Source organism: Mesocricetus auratus, unplaced genomic scaffold, assembly GCF_017639785.1.
Source record: "Mesocricetus auratus isolate SY011 unplaced genomic scaffold, BCM_Maur_2.0 Super-Scaffold_100007, whole genome shotgun sequence".
Lineage (NCBI taxonomy): Eukaryota > Metazoa > Chordata > Mammalia > Rodentia > Cricetidae > Mesocricetus > Mesocricetus auratus.
In genome coordinates this window covers 12264310-12278059 of record NW_024429191.1, presented here as the reverse complement: position 1 = coordinate 12278059, position 13750 = coordinate 12264310, and the positions used below count along the sequence as shown (strand labels likewise).

The following is a 13750-nucleotide window of genomic DNA, read 5'->3' as shown; positions in this document are numbered from 1 at the left end:
ACAATCAAAGAAACCTGGTGTGCTTCTAGAAGGTCCATTATCTGAAGCTAGATCTGTAGTGTGCACATGTGAGCGGGACATATGTGAAAGACCCTTTTCCTCCCCACAGCTGTTCCCTGCCAGTTCTTTGCTGATGAGGTCATGCACTTTATTCTAACCCATCATTGGGAGGATTGGGCATTCTCAGCGTGCCAGCAAGAAGCAGGCGTAATTGCATCCTGGTCACACAGCTAGCAGGTGGTACAGTTGGAATTTCAACTGAGTGCCTGAGTGCAGGGTTATGAAGAGACACCAGGGAGGGATGGGGGCAGCCTCAGCCCCAAGATCATCACAGCTGTGTCAAAAGAGAAAACCGGAAGTGGAGGGAGGAGGATCAGAGCAGGAGAGCCTTCTGTTTGTGTTTTCTTTCATCTCTCCCCTTCCCCCTTTAAAGCAGTGGTTCTAAACCTTCCTAATGTTGTGGTGACCCCCAACCGTGAAATTATTTTCCTTGCTACTTCATGACTGTAATTTTGCTGCTGTTATGAATCATAATGTAAATATTTTTGAAAATTTTGACCCACATATTGTGGTGACCCCCAACTATAAAATTATTTTCCTTGCTACTTCAAAACTGTAATTTTGCTACTGTTGTGACTCATAATGTAAGTATTTTTGAGAGAGAAATTTACCAAAGGTTTTGTGAGCCACAGGTTGACAACCACGGCTTTAGATCAACCTGTGGGGTTCTGAGATAATAACAGAGTTCAAGTGCCCCCTACATCTCCCATGAAGCTCTGTACATGAATGGCTTCATGTAGGTGCCAAATAAATAAGTGAATGAGCTTTCAAGGAAATGTGTAGGGAATGACTTGAATGTGCAGGAGCCGTTGAGTCAATGAGTGAACTAACTTCCACGATGACTGCTATGAAGACAACCCCTGACCCTTCCTGGGCACAGCCATGCCGGCACCAGCCCCTGTGTTTGCATTGAAAGTGACTGACAGCCAGGCATTGGTGGCACACGCCTTTAATCCCAGCACTCGGGAGGCAGAGGCAGGCGGATTTCTGTGAGTTCGAGACCAGCCTGGTCTACAAGAGCTAGTTCCAGGACAGCCTCCAAAGCCACAGAGAAACCCTGTCTCGAAAACACACACACACAGAGAGAGAGAGAGAGAGAGAGAGAGAGAGAGAGAGAGAGAGAGAGAGAGAGAGAGAGAGTGACTGACAGACACTGAGCATGGTGGCACACACCTTTAAATCACAGTACTCATTTGAAGTCACTGATGACCATTTCCCAAACTCTTGCAGCCTGAAACACTGACAGTGGATGACACTGAAGTCATTATGTCTCTACAGTTTTAACTGCAGTAGCATACTTTGCCCAAATGGAGCCTTCCTCCAGAAATCACCAACACTGATTGCAGGGGCCTCTAAAATAAACAGGACTCTGCAATAGCCAGAGCTCCAGTAATACCGATGTTGGACTTCTGTATTATCAACCCTAATAAGCTAAGAATGTCCACTGGACCAGCCTGAAGGTGGCTTTTCCGCTTTGAGCAAAACATCCTTTCCACATCTTAGGGTCTCCATGTGTCAAGTGAATATTACATCATAGCCAGCATCTGAGACAAATTAGGTGTTCGACAGATGTACAGTGAGTGAATGAATTGGGGGCCTAGAGATGATAAACAAATAATACTTTACACAGAAAAAAAGCACTCCGGGTTTCTAACATAAAAACAGCGGAAGACGGAAGCCTTTTACCTCCCTACTCGCTGCTACAGTGCTCAGGGAGGGGCCTTCACAGGGCTGGTGCCTCCTTCAGAGCATATGGCACACCAGGACCAAGATTTCAAGCCCAGAGGATGTGCAGCGTGTCTTAATCTGACGAACCTGCAGGTGGTGCCCGAGCTACCAGCAATCTTCCAAGAGAGGTGGAGCAAAGCTCGTTCACTTGACCCGGACCCAGCCAGGCGAGGAGGTGGGCGGGGACGTCCTCGGACTCCCTTGACGGTCAGCAGGATCTGTCATAAACCTCGAGCAGTTAAAAAAAAAAAAAAGTAAAGGAAGCAACCACACTCTTGGCAGTGTGGTGCATCGCACATGTTTTCATCAAACAGAAAGCTAACAGTTTACATCACTGAGATTAATTTTAAGACTCTGAGCACTGAGGACATATAGCTCAGCATTAGAGCACCAGTCCCCAGCATGAAATGTCTAAATGTGAAGGTTGCCTTTTGAATTACCCAGAGTGAGCTTCACACACCTGCTTTTCTTTTCTTTTCTTTTTTCTTTCTTTTTTTGTTTGTTTGTTTGTTTTTCGTGACAGGGTTTCTCTATATTGTTTTGGAGGCTGTCCTGGAACTCGCTCTGTAGACCAGGCTGGCCTCGAACTCACAGAGATCCGCCTGCCTCTGCCTCCCTGGTGCTGGGATTAAAGGCATGCGCCACCAACGCCTGGCTACACCTGCTTTTCTTAAGAAGACTGATACCCGCTTTGTGCCAGGCACTGTTCTGAACACTCTAGGAAACTCGTTTAATTTTCATGGCAACCTACTAAGAGCATTCTCATTCTACAGATCAGAAAATTAAGACTATAAAGTAGGCAATTCCCAGATCCAGCAAGAAAGACACCCTTGACCCAAGGGCTAAACAAACAACAGAGGGGTTTGCGTGTAAAATAAAATAAAATCCCCAGACATTGGTACTCCTCAGAATCTTTGGAAGGTGAAAGAATGGTTTTTAAAAGTTCAGATTTGAGGGACAGGAAAGTGTAAGTCAGTGGTTTTGTGTGTGTGTGTGTGTGTGTTTAATGTGTTGGGTTACTGGATTCAATCCCCAGCACCAATAAATTAAATTCTCTCTTAATTTAAATTAATTCAGATATAACCCCAACCTTCCACCATGTGTGTGGTTTTTGGTTTTTGTTTTTTTTTTTCCCGTGTGTTCGTTTTGTTTTTGTTTTTTGAGACAGGATTTCTCTATGTAGTCCTGGCTGTACTGGAATTCCCTCTGTAGACCAGGCTGGCCTCAGATTCACAATCCTCTTACCTCTGCCTCCCAAGTGTTGAGATGAAAGGTTTTCACCACCAGCGCCTGGCCCACCATGTGATTTTTTTATTTTTTGGATTTATTTATATTTTTTTATATTCTCTTCATGTATACCTGCACGCCAGAAGAGAGCACCAGATCCCATTATAGATGTTTTGTGAGCCACCATGTGGTTGCTAGGAATTGAACTCAGGACCTCTAGAAAAACAGCCAGTGCTCTTAATCACTGAGCCATCTCTCCAGCCCCCACCATGTAGTAGGGCCTAAAATTTTGTGTTTTGAGCTTAGTAATTCTGAAGAAGCAGTCAAATGGCTTTTGAATAGTGTGTCATGGTGTTGAAGGAATTTGGATAATTTACAATCAGTCTGCCACACACCCAGATTTCACACAAACTGAATTGGACACAGGTGGAAAATATTTAGATAAAAAATAATTGTTCCTCTATCCTGAGCATGCACAGATTTTTCATTTTCTATGCAGTGCAGTATAAGAGTTCATATAGTCTTTACATTGTACTAGATGTTATGTCTAGACATGATTAAGTATGCAGGAGGACATGCGTGGGTTATATTCATATGCAAGCATTATGATGGAATAGACTTGAATATCCATGGATAGAGGTTCTGTAACCAGGACGCTGAGAACTGTGCAGTAATACCCATGTGACTTCTACAGTCTCCTTCGTTGAGGGCAGTGGGGGTACAGTGTTGGGGAATGGTGAGAAATTAAGTGGACATCAGCAAGGAAATGGGACTGCATGTGACTCAGTGATAGAAGCGTTGCTGGGAAACAGGGAGTGGGTTTCAGTCACTGATATTTTTTTTCTTACTTTTAACTGTGTTCCATCTTTCAAAAAGAAAGACATGGTTTTAATATTACTTAATGATATGTTAAAAAAAAAAGCTAGGCAGGCCTCCGTGTTAATATGGTTGTACGCTCTAGAACAGACTTGGTGGTGTGAGTACTGGGTGGGTTTCTTGTTTTCAACGTTCTCATTCTGTAAGAGGTCTTACACACGCTGGCTACAAGTCAGGGGGTCATACACAAAGATCGCAGCGTGTACACTCAGAAACAATAGATTGTGAAAGAGGCCTGCAGTAAAATTAATTTGTAAAAACTAGATTCGGGATGAAGTTGAGAACCATCTCATGGGCAGGCAAGCCGTAAATCTCAGCTGCTACCAGGAGGAGAGAGATACAAGAATCCAAGAAAGGGTCCAAGAACGCAGGCAGGCTGGGTAGTGGAAGTCTGAAAGCAGCTTGTCGGTACCGGTAGGGACATGGGGAGATGAGGGGTGGCTGGGATGGTAATGCCCAAGGTGTCATGGCAAGCAAGGTCAGCTTTTTAGCTGGTTGCTAAGTATCCTCACTTTCCTCTGGTATTTTAAACCTTAAGGAGGGTGCTTCCCCTTTTTGAAACAAGAGGTGGGAGGCCGCCCTGGTCTGAAGGACAGTCCCTCCTCAGTGGCCTCCGAATCGGCTAATGCTGTCTGTCTACCCAGTAGAATAGGACCTGGCTGTTTGTTTTGTATTTGAAAGGTTTCATATAGTCTAGGCTAGCTTTGAACGTTTGATCCCCTAGGCTCTTCCTCTCCAGTACTGGAATGACAGGAATGAGACACTAGACCAGGCTAGAAAAGGTCCTCAAAAGCCTGGATTCGGTCCCCAGTACAAAACCGGAAACTGAACCCAGAGAAGCATCGAGGAGCTTCTGTTGCAGGCGCTACAAAGCAGTCTCATGTCTTAGGCCCTAAGACTTAAGGGTTCCAGTCTATGACTCGGCCTGCTCCACTACTGGGAGAGACCAGCGCGGAGACTCGACTCCAGCCGCAGGGGGCGCTGTTCGCCTCCCTGCAGAAGGAAGCGGAACCTCGCTTCCCTTCTCCGAGTAAGGCACTGGAAAACGTCATATCCGGTCCTGCGCGCACTGCACCGGAGCCGGAAGTGGTGGGTGAGTGGTGGTCGTTTCCCCAGGACCCCTTCTTGGATAGAGACCTGGCTCTTGCCTACCTTCTGCGGCGCTCTTTACAGGGGATTGCCGGGAAGTTGGTGACCTCGGTGACCTCAGCATAAGCCTCAAAAGCCACTTCAATGGCCACTCTCACGTGCTCCGGAAGACCCTGTTTTCCCGGCTATCCAAGGAACTGCGGCGGAAGTACAACGCCCCCTTCGTGCCCATCTGCCAGGACGACGAGGTCCAGGTACATCCAGGAGTAGCCTCGGGTTCTAGTTTCCCAAGGACATATGGTTCAGTCACCCCGTTTGCATGAAATCCCAGAGTAGTCACATACCCCAAGACCTCAGTAAGGAGACAGAGTTACGCAGACGAGCTAGATCAGAGCCACATCTGTGCTGTGCTGCCTCAGAGCATTGCCTCAATAACAGTGATAAAATAATATGCCAAGACTGCAAACATCCGCTTTCTCGATGTAGCCCACTGGCCTTTAGTTTGCTAAGTTTAGCTCATGATGGCACCTTGAACCAGTCTTTGAAGGAGAAGGTGCTACACTATCTCTTGAGTTTAGCAGAATTGGTGGACAGAGATCTGAGGGAGTCGACCATGCGAAGGATACTAAGATGCGACAGAAATGAGTTGGAAGCAGCAAGTCAGAGGTGCAAAATGTCAAAAGACCATATGTTCCCAGTGACTGGAGCATAAGGTGCGACAGGGCTGTGGAGGATGAAATGGGCAGAGATTAGATTGGTTGCTGGAAGGGGAACTGTGCACTTAGCAGGCATTCATTGTTCTGGACATTAGCTATGAGCAGAACTGAGGAAGCCTAGACTGCTTAGTGAGACTTGACCCCCCCCCCCAAAAAAGTTGCCTGCACTGTGCTCCGGATCACTTGTGGATGCCCTCCCTCGAGTCTCGTCCCTGTCCCTGCTGCCTCGTAAAATCTGCTTTGAGCTGAGATCACCTCTGGCTAAATCCAGTGGCCATATTTATTATAGGTGGCACTGCCGTAGTTGGTAGTTGAGTTCATGCTTGCAACTTCTCAGACTCCTTTTATGGTTAATTTTACCCCCTAGGACCCCTGTCTAATCCCGTAATTCATCAAGGCCTGGGTCTAGTCAGCATTCCTCCTTGTTTAGTAGTCTCTCCAAACTTTCAATGTATGTTTTGTGATAACAACTCCCCACTTTTTGAAATTAATTTGAGATAGGATATCACTGTCAGCCTAGGCTGTTTTGGGTTTATTTGTTAATTGTGGAGTTAGGGAGCAAACCTGGCCCTGAAGCTTACTAGGCAAACACTCTGCTACTGAGATACAAGCTCAGACCTCTAGAGCAATCTTGATCCTAACACTCCTCTCTGCTTCTAAAATCTGATTCTCCTCTCAGTTTCTATATGTCACTAAGTGACATATCTCACCAGATGGCATGAGTCTTTACATTTTCCTTAATGACAGCAGGGTCAGCTCCCTCTAATCCCAACACTCATTGTCATATTGTGATAAAAAGCCATTTGTATCAGTTTAGTCTCTTCTGGTGTCTCTTTTTCTGACCAGTGACTACATTTGTGTATTTACTTGTTAACTGCTTATTGCCCCTCACAGTTAAGGCCCATGAGCCAGAGAGTTTGTTGCCAAGTCTTTGTCTTAGCAGGGCTAAGACAAATAGGAAAAAATTATCAACTAGATGAATACGAAAGGTTCGGTAAAGGAGTTTTTAAAAGTATGAAGTGTGACTTTTGTTTTCTTTTAGATATGAAGAAACTGAAACTCGGGTTAAATAACGCAGAGCATGGAGTTGAGGATGACCGTGATTCCTGAGTGCGGGAACTACAGGCATGTACTACTGTGCTAGACCTGTGCAGTGCCAGGCATGTGTGTACTAAGCACACCCTCCGCCACTGACTCCACTCCCAGCCACAGGTTAGTTTTGTGTTTGCAGTGCTAGGGTTTGAACCCTTGTACATATTAGACAAGTGCTCTTGCATCCCCAGGCCCATAATAGAGTTTTAAAATTGTGGACTTGAAATGGTTGCATAGTAGTCTTTTGGAAATGTCTTTCCTTCCTTCCTTCCTTCCTTCCTTCCTTCCTTCCTTCCTTCCTTCCTTCCTTTTTTCCTTCCTTCCTTTCATTCTTTCTCCTTTTCTTCCTTTCTTTCTCTTTTTTTTCAAGACAAAGTTTCCTCTGTGTGGCCCTGGCTGTCCTGGAACTCTCTCTATATAGATCAGGTTGGCCTCATACTCAGAAATCCTCCTGCCTCTGCCTCCCAAGTGCTGGGATTAAAGGCATGCACCACCACTGCCCAGCTATACAATTTCCCTAACACCATTTAGTTAGATTTTAGCTTGGTGATAGAACTTTCCTAATGTGCAAAAACCCTGGCCTCTGTCTTGATATTTAGAGAATGATTATATTCTCCTAATTTTAAAAGCATTTATTATCTCCATGTTATGTGTATGGATACATGTGTGCCACAGTGCACGTATGAAGGTCAGAGGACCACTTGTGGGAGTTCTGTCTACTGTGTAGGTCCTACTTGTCTTCAGTCTAGTAACAATGATCTTTACTTGGTGAGCCATCTTTCCTGCCCTATATTTTTTAATCTCAAGACTTCTTCTGTAATGATTATCCCTGGCTGAGAAAGACTTTTCTTCTTCCTTAAGTAAACAGTAGAGGTGAGCAATCTCCACACAACCAATCATAAGACAAGTATGTAGCACAAAAAACCATCTCTGACTGCCAAATCTGTTTTTGTTCAGGAGTTTGTATGTTTAGCCATGTGTTCCTGACAGCTTCCTCCATGTGCTGTGCTGTCCTAGGCCGGTTGAGGTCATGACAAATGTCAGCAGGTCAGCAAGGCAGTCTTGATGTACAGAAGTCAGTATGTCAGCTACATCAAGCAGGTACAGCATGAGAAGGCATGTCAGGACTGTCTGTATAGAGGGAATGGTTAAGGCCTAGAGATAGGCCAATCAGGCTTAGTGGCATCAATAAGAGTGTAGAGCATTGGATAGCAACCTGTGGGTCACAACGCTCACGGGTTGCCTGTCAGATGTCCTGGATATCAGACATTTACATTATGATTCATAACAGTACCAAGTGGTATGAAGTAGCAATGAAATAATTTTATGGCTGGGGGCCACCACAACATGAGGGACTGTATTAAAGGGTCCCCACATCGGGAAACTTGAGAACCACTAGTCTAAAGGCTCTTCTGTGTTGCCATTCTTGATGATGGCTGTCACCCCAAGTGGGCGACAAGAGCTCTGGGGCATTCTAAGCATCATTTGTCCATTAGAAAAAGTCCTGAGAGAAAAGGGCAAAGCTCTCTTCCTGGGCATCCCTACCCAGGAAAGATGTGTTGTTCACCTCTGAACTCTCACTTCACACTGCTGGAGTTCTCTTCCTTAGTTTCAGATCTGTAAACGGAGTGGCTAGGGTCTTGTCTTCATAGTTCCTGCATTATTACCCAGTAGCTAGTGAGAATCTAGATTTTTTTTTAATTCAGCTGTACATTGCTCTCCACTCCTCCTCCCTCCTCCCCTCTCCCCTTTGACCTCTCCCCTGCCCCCCTGCTCCCAATTTACTCAGATCTTGTCTTCTTCCTTTTCCTAGGTGGATCCATGTATGTCTCTCTTAGGGTCCTCTTTGTTACCTAGGGTTGTGGCCTGTACATTGGTTGTCCTTTGTTTTTTGACTGCCAAGTAGTACACTGTGTAAATGTACCACATTTTCCTTATCCACTCTTCAGTTGAGGGGCATCTAGGTTGTTTCCAGGCTCTAGCTGTAATGAATAATGCTGCTATGAACATAGTGGAGCAAATGTCCCAGGTTTTTTCTAAGCAGTGTACCTTGCAAGCCAGGGATATAAGCAAAATTTCCATCCATAATCAACACATCCCGGAACTGTGTGAATGTTCTCATGGGAGCTGGCAGTGGTGGCGCACGCCTTTAATCCCAGCATTCGGGAGGCAGAGGCAGGCGGATCTCTGTGAGTTCAAGGCCAGCCTGGTCTACAGAGCGAGTTCCAGGACAGGCTCCAAAAGCTACGGAGAAACCCTGTCTTCAAAAACAAAAACAAAACAAATAAACAAACAAATGGTCTCATGGGAATCTCAGGGAATCTGAGGTCTTGAGCATGGCTGGCCAGGGGTACCTGAGGGAGGCTCCACTGTTAGGGGTTACAAATGGAGATTATAAATTCCTTCCACTTAAAACTCTGTCTCCTAACAGGTAGTTATCACCAGGCTGGAACCAGACTAAGACAGGAAAAGAATTCTTCAACGCAAAGCCAAGTCTCATGAAGTTGGAGAGAGAAAGGTCACTGTAGGGATCTCATGCATGGAGGATGCAGGAGTGAAATGAGCTGTCATGAAACCAGGGCTAACTGCACTGCAGAGGCCTTGTCTTCAAAGTGTGTCTGATGTGTTTCATTGTCCACCTGTTTTGCTACTGACTTGTCATTCTGTAGTTGATAGTTTATGAATAAAAATTGGAACCATTTCCTAATGTCAAGTGGCATTAAATGAAAGCTTTCTCATCCACCTGTCTGTCGGTCTCTCAGATGTTTATATGTGGACCAGCACAGTAGCACTGATAGACCTTGTTCTTTGCGCCTGAGGAGGGGGAAGGGCAGGGCTCTGGTTTCTGAGGACATGGGGTTGACTGATTGGTACCACAATACTGACTGGCACCCTCAGAGCCCACTGGGCTCCCGCTGCTGTTCCCTGCACGCCAAGCTTGATGGTCCTCAGACTTCCTGACTGCTGTTCCCAGATCCCTTCTTTTTTTTCCCCTTGGTTTTTGAGATAGGGTTTCTCTGTCTAGTCCTATCTTGGAACTCTCAGATCTGCCTGCCTCCATCTCCTGAGAGCTGGGACTAAAGGTGTGCTGTAGTGGCATCTTGCCTGGTCAGTGAACTTGTAGTAGTGGCCACACCCTTTGGTGTGGTTTCAGGTGCAGACATGACCCTTTTAAGGTAGAGGAGCTGCAGGCTGGTGCTCTCTTGGGTCCCAGAGAGTATCAGAAGGGCAGAGACTGCATCTTTGGAGCAGGAAGGCCACAAAATAGGTGTTTTATTAAGGAAGAACTTACACCGATGAGAGTGAATAACCACCACAGCCTTCCAAAGGGTGTGGCCACTACTACAAGTTCACGGACCAGGCAAGATGCCACTAGAATGTGCACCACCACTGTCTGGCTCCCAGGTCCCTTCTTAACCTGATGAACCAGGCAGGTCTCTTGCAGCAGCCTGCCCAGGCTCCCTTTCCCAGCTCTAGACTTTGTAAATATGCTTTCTAATTGAAGTGTTCTTCCACTGGAGCTAACTCAGGAACTTGCAACCTGTGCTAAGATTTGACTCTAAGTTTGTCTTTTTAGTTTTACCCAATTGCAGCATTTTTCATGTGAGATTCCCATGAATGCCTGTCAGACCCGGTTGCAGGGCATCCTCACTTCCCTTCTGTACAGGCCTGAGGCTGAGGCTTGAACTGCCTCCTGCCTTTACCTGTGTGGCTCCCGCTGTGAGGCTTGAACTGCCTCCTGCCTTTACTTGTGTGGCTCCCGCTAGCACGTGGGTTTTAGACTCCATTAAACTTCAAGATTGAGCTTCTGGCTGAAGTACTCCCGCCCCTGGGAAGTCATCCTTTGGCTAGAATGTATTAAATGGCCCTTTTTTCTTTGCATGCTGGAATGGAGCTTGGGGCCTTGCACATGTCAGAAACATGCTGTACCATCCAACTCTGCTCCCTGCTCTTTCTCCCTGTATAAAAAACCATAACAAAAGCAAGAGCTGCTCTTTCTTGATTTAATATTTCATTAATTAATGTAATTTTTAGGTAAGACCTCACTATGTAACTCTAGCTGGCTGACCTTGACGTCATGTTCCTCTCAGAATGTCAGAATCATGGGCAAGCAGTGCCCATCTTTAGCTGTGAAAATTAAAGTAGCAGGTCACCAGCCCTGCATGACTGTAAGAGTCACATGATTGTTTCTGTTAGTTTCCACCCTCTCACTCGCACCCCTGAGTGGGGTGTGTGTGTGTGTATGTGTGTCTCACATGAACTTTGGTAATTCTTAAATCTACACAAACCTGGTTTGTGTCTAGAATATATATCCAGCGTACAGCAAAGGTGTGACTTGATGAGTGAAGTCAGTTGCTTTTGAGTATTTTGAGATTTGTGTTAGTATAGGTGTTTTGCCTGCATATCTGTGCACTATGTATATGCAGTGCCTGAGAAGGCCAGAAGGGGGCATCACAAAACTCAAAAAGGTTGTGAGCCGCTGTGTGGGTGCTGAGAATCAAACTGGAGGCCTCTAGAACAGCAGACAGTGCTCTTAACTGCTGAGCCATTTCTCAGTTGGTTATTTTCTATTGAATTTTGTCTTCATTCTCAATCAGCTGAAATTTAGGAGTCCAAAAGTTGGGTAAAAGTTAGATGTCCTACTAGACTAAGTTTACAGCTGTACAAGAGTTCTCTAGAGGAACAGAACCTGTCCAATGGATATATACAAAAAGGGCATTTATTAGATCGCTTACATAGCATTGCCTGCACCATCCAACAGCAGCTGTCTTCACACTGGAGAAACAGAGGACCCAGTAGATGCTCAGTTCACAAGATTTTCCCTTGGATCTCATTTCTGAACTGTCACCCAAGGGTTCCACCCTCTTTTATGCTGGGTCTTCCCTCTTCAAATGGCTGATCAAAATAATCCCTCCCTGGTGTGTCCAGTTGTCTTTCAGTTAATTCCAGATTCAGTCAGGGTGATGACCAATATGAGGCATCACACAGCCTGCAAGCTTAGGAAGCAATGGTGCTCGCAGCTATGGCTGCTGAGGGTATGGTGGCTGGAGTGTAACACAAAGCTTGTTCCTCTGTCAGATTCCCACACAAGCACACGGAACCCAGTCTGTGCCATATTCCCCACCCTAATCTGGCTAGATGTGGTTTCTGACTGGGAGACACACTGAAGCCAGAATGGGGTCCTCCTCCTCAATGGGCATGTTCCTGCAGCTGACCCCAGTTGGGTCTCAGAAGGCCAGTAGGCACTATGGCTTTGTCTTAGTGTCTATTGCTGTAAAGAGTCACAGCAATTCTTATAAAAGAAGCATTTGATTGGGGCTTGCTTACAGTATCAGAAGGTTAGTCCATTACCACCATGGAGGGAAGCATGGCAGAAATCCTTACAAGCTGGGTGGTGGTGTTAGCAGTGTCAGCACATGCCTTTAATCCCAGCACTTGAGTTAGAGGTCAGCCTAGTCTACAGAGCTAGTTCCAGGACATCCAAGGCTACACAGAGAAACCCTACTTGAAAAAAAAAACTAAACAACAACAAAAATAGAGCTGTTTGTAATCCCAGCATTCAGGAGCTGCAGACAGGAAAATCATAAATTGGGGAGCACCCTGGGCTACATAGCCAGTTCTATGGCAGCCTAGCCTACATAATCAAACCCAGTCTTTCTCTGTCTCTCTGTCTCTCTCCCCCCCTCTCTCTCTCACACATACACACACACACACACACCTTGAAGATATGCTAACTGAAATAAACCCACTGTGGACAAACAACAGCTACAGTTTCTCTTATAGAGGGTTCCAAAGATGCTGACACAGAAAGTAGAACAGAGGTTGCCCAGGGTTGGTGGGAGGCTGTTGTTTAACAGATAGGAGAAACATCTGTAGAGCATAGTGGCACTTGCCTATAATCCTACTGAGATGCCATGACAGGGGAATCACGGAGTTGGTCTATCCTGGGTTCTAGGGTGAGTCCTAGAGATTGTTTGAGCAACAAGGTAAACAATTGCTTCAAAACAGTCTTAGGACAAACTGTATGCTACATGTATCACAGCAGATTTTAAGGAAACAAGGTGTGGTTTGTGAGGGAGGCAGGAAAGAGCTGCTGTCTCTGCTTTAGTTCTGGCGACCTCACCCTGTCTTGCCTATTCAGTTCAGCTGCACAGTGGTTCAGTGGGTACAGTCTATGTCTAGTACCCACAAGGGTTAAGTGAACACATTCTGTGTCTGATATACTTCCAGAAACAACAAGCAGCTGAACAGTGCCTGCTCTCCCGAAGCAACAAGTAGGAATATGCAACCTTAAGACATGGCAATGTGACGTTGTCATCTGCAAAGTTCACACCTGAGACTCACACAATCTGTAGTACCCCCTGTAAGCATTTCTACGGATCGGATGGGATGGACAGGGATGGATTCTGGCACTCGGGAATCAAAGAATACTGAGTGTTACAGCTTGGATGAAAGGTATTCTGGCACTCAGGAACCAAGGAATACTACAGGTGACAGTATGCATAGCAGCTTACAGCCCTGCTTCAGGGAGAAACTTCCCCAGTGTATCAGCTCTGATCCAGCAGGAGAGGATTCCCCAAGGAAGTTGTTACAGTTTGGCTCCAGTCCCCCAGGGAGCAGAGTGTAACAACTTCCCTTAGTCATGGGTTCAAAGTGTTACAGCCCTGCTCCCCTCTGCTCCAGTGAAAGAAGGTCTCACCCAAACCTCCTTCAAGAGATTTATTGGGAGAGAAGAATCTAGGAGAGTAGCTGTCCTCTTCTCCGAGTGACAGAGGACAGCCAGGCAGCATGAACAGCCACAAGCTGAACAGACACAGGGTTTATATAGGGAATCTTAGGGGCTAGAGTTTTCCAGGGTTGGGATTGGCCATATTTCAATCCCTGAGCTTAGGATGGCTAGATCTGCTCCGGGATTGGTTAGTTGTCTGCACAGGTTTAGGGTCAAATTTAGCTCTGGTTTC

The 13750-nt window shown here is 45.9% G+C and overlaps 1 non-coding gene across 1 annotated transcript; it reads left to right on the top strand.

The window, feature by feature from the left end:
• Nucleotides 1-4953: 4953 nt before the first annotated feature.
• Nucleotides 4954-9489, top strand: LOC106022621. The gene is made up of 3 exons (XR_005878147.1): nt 4954-5234; nt 6739-6908; nt 9220-9489. It is a non-coding gene; the product is annotated as an uncharacterized LOC106022621 (transcript).
• Nucleotides 9490-13750: the final 4261 nt, after the last annotated feature.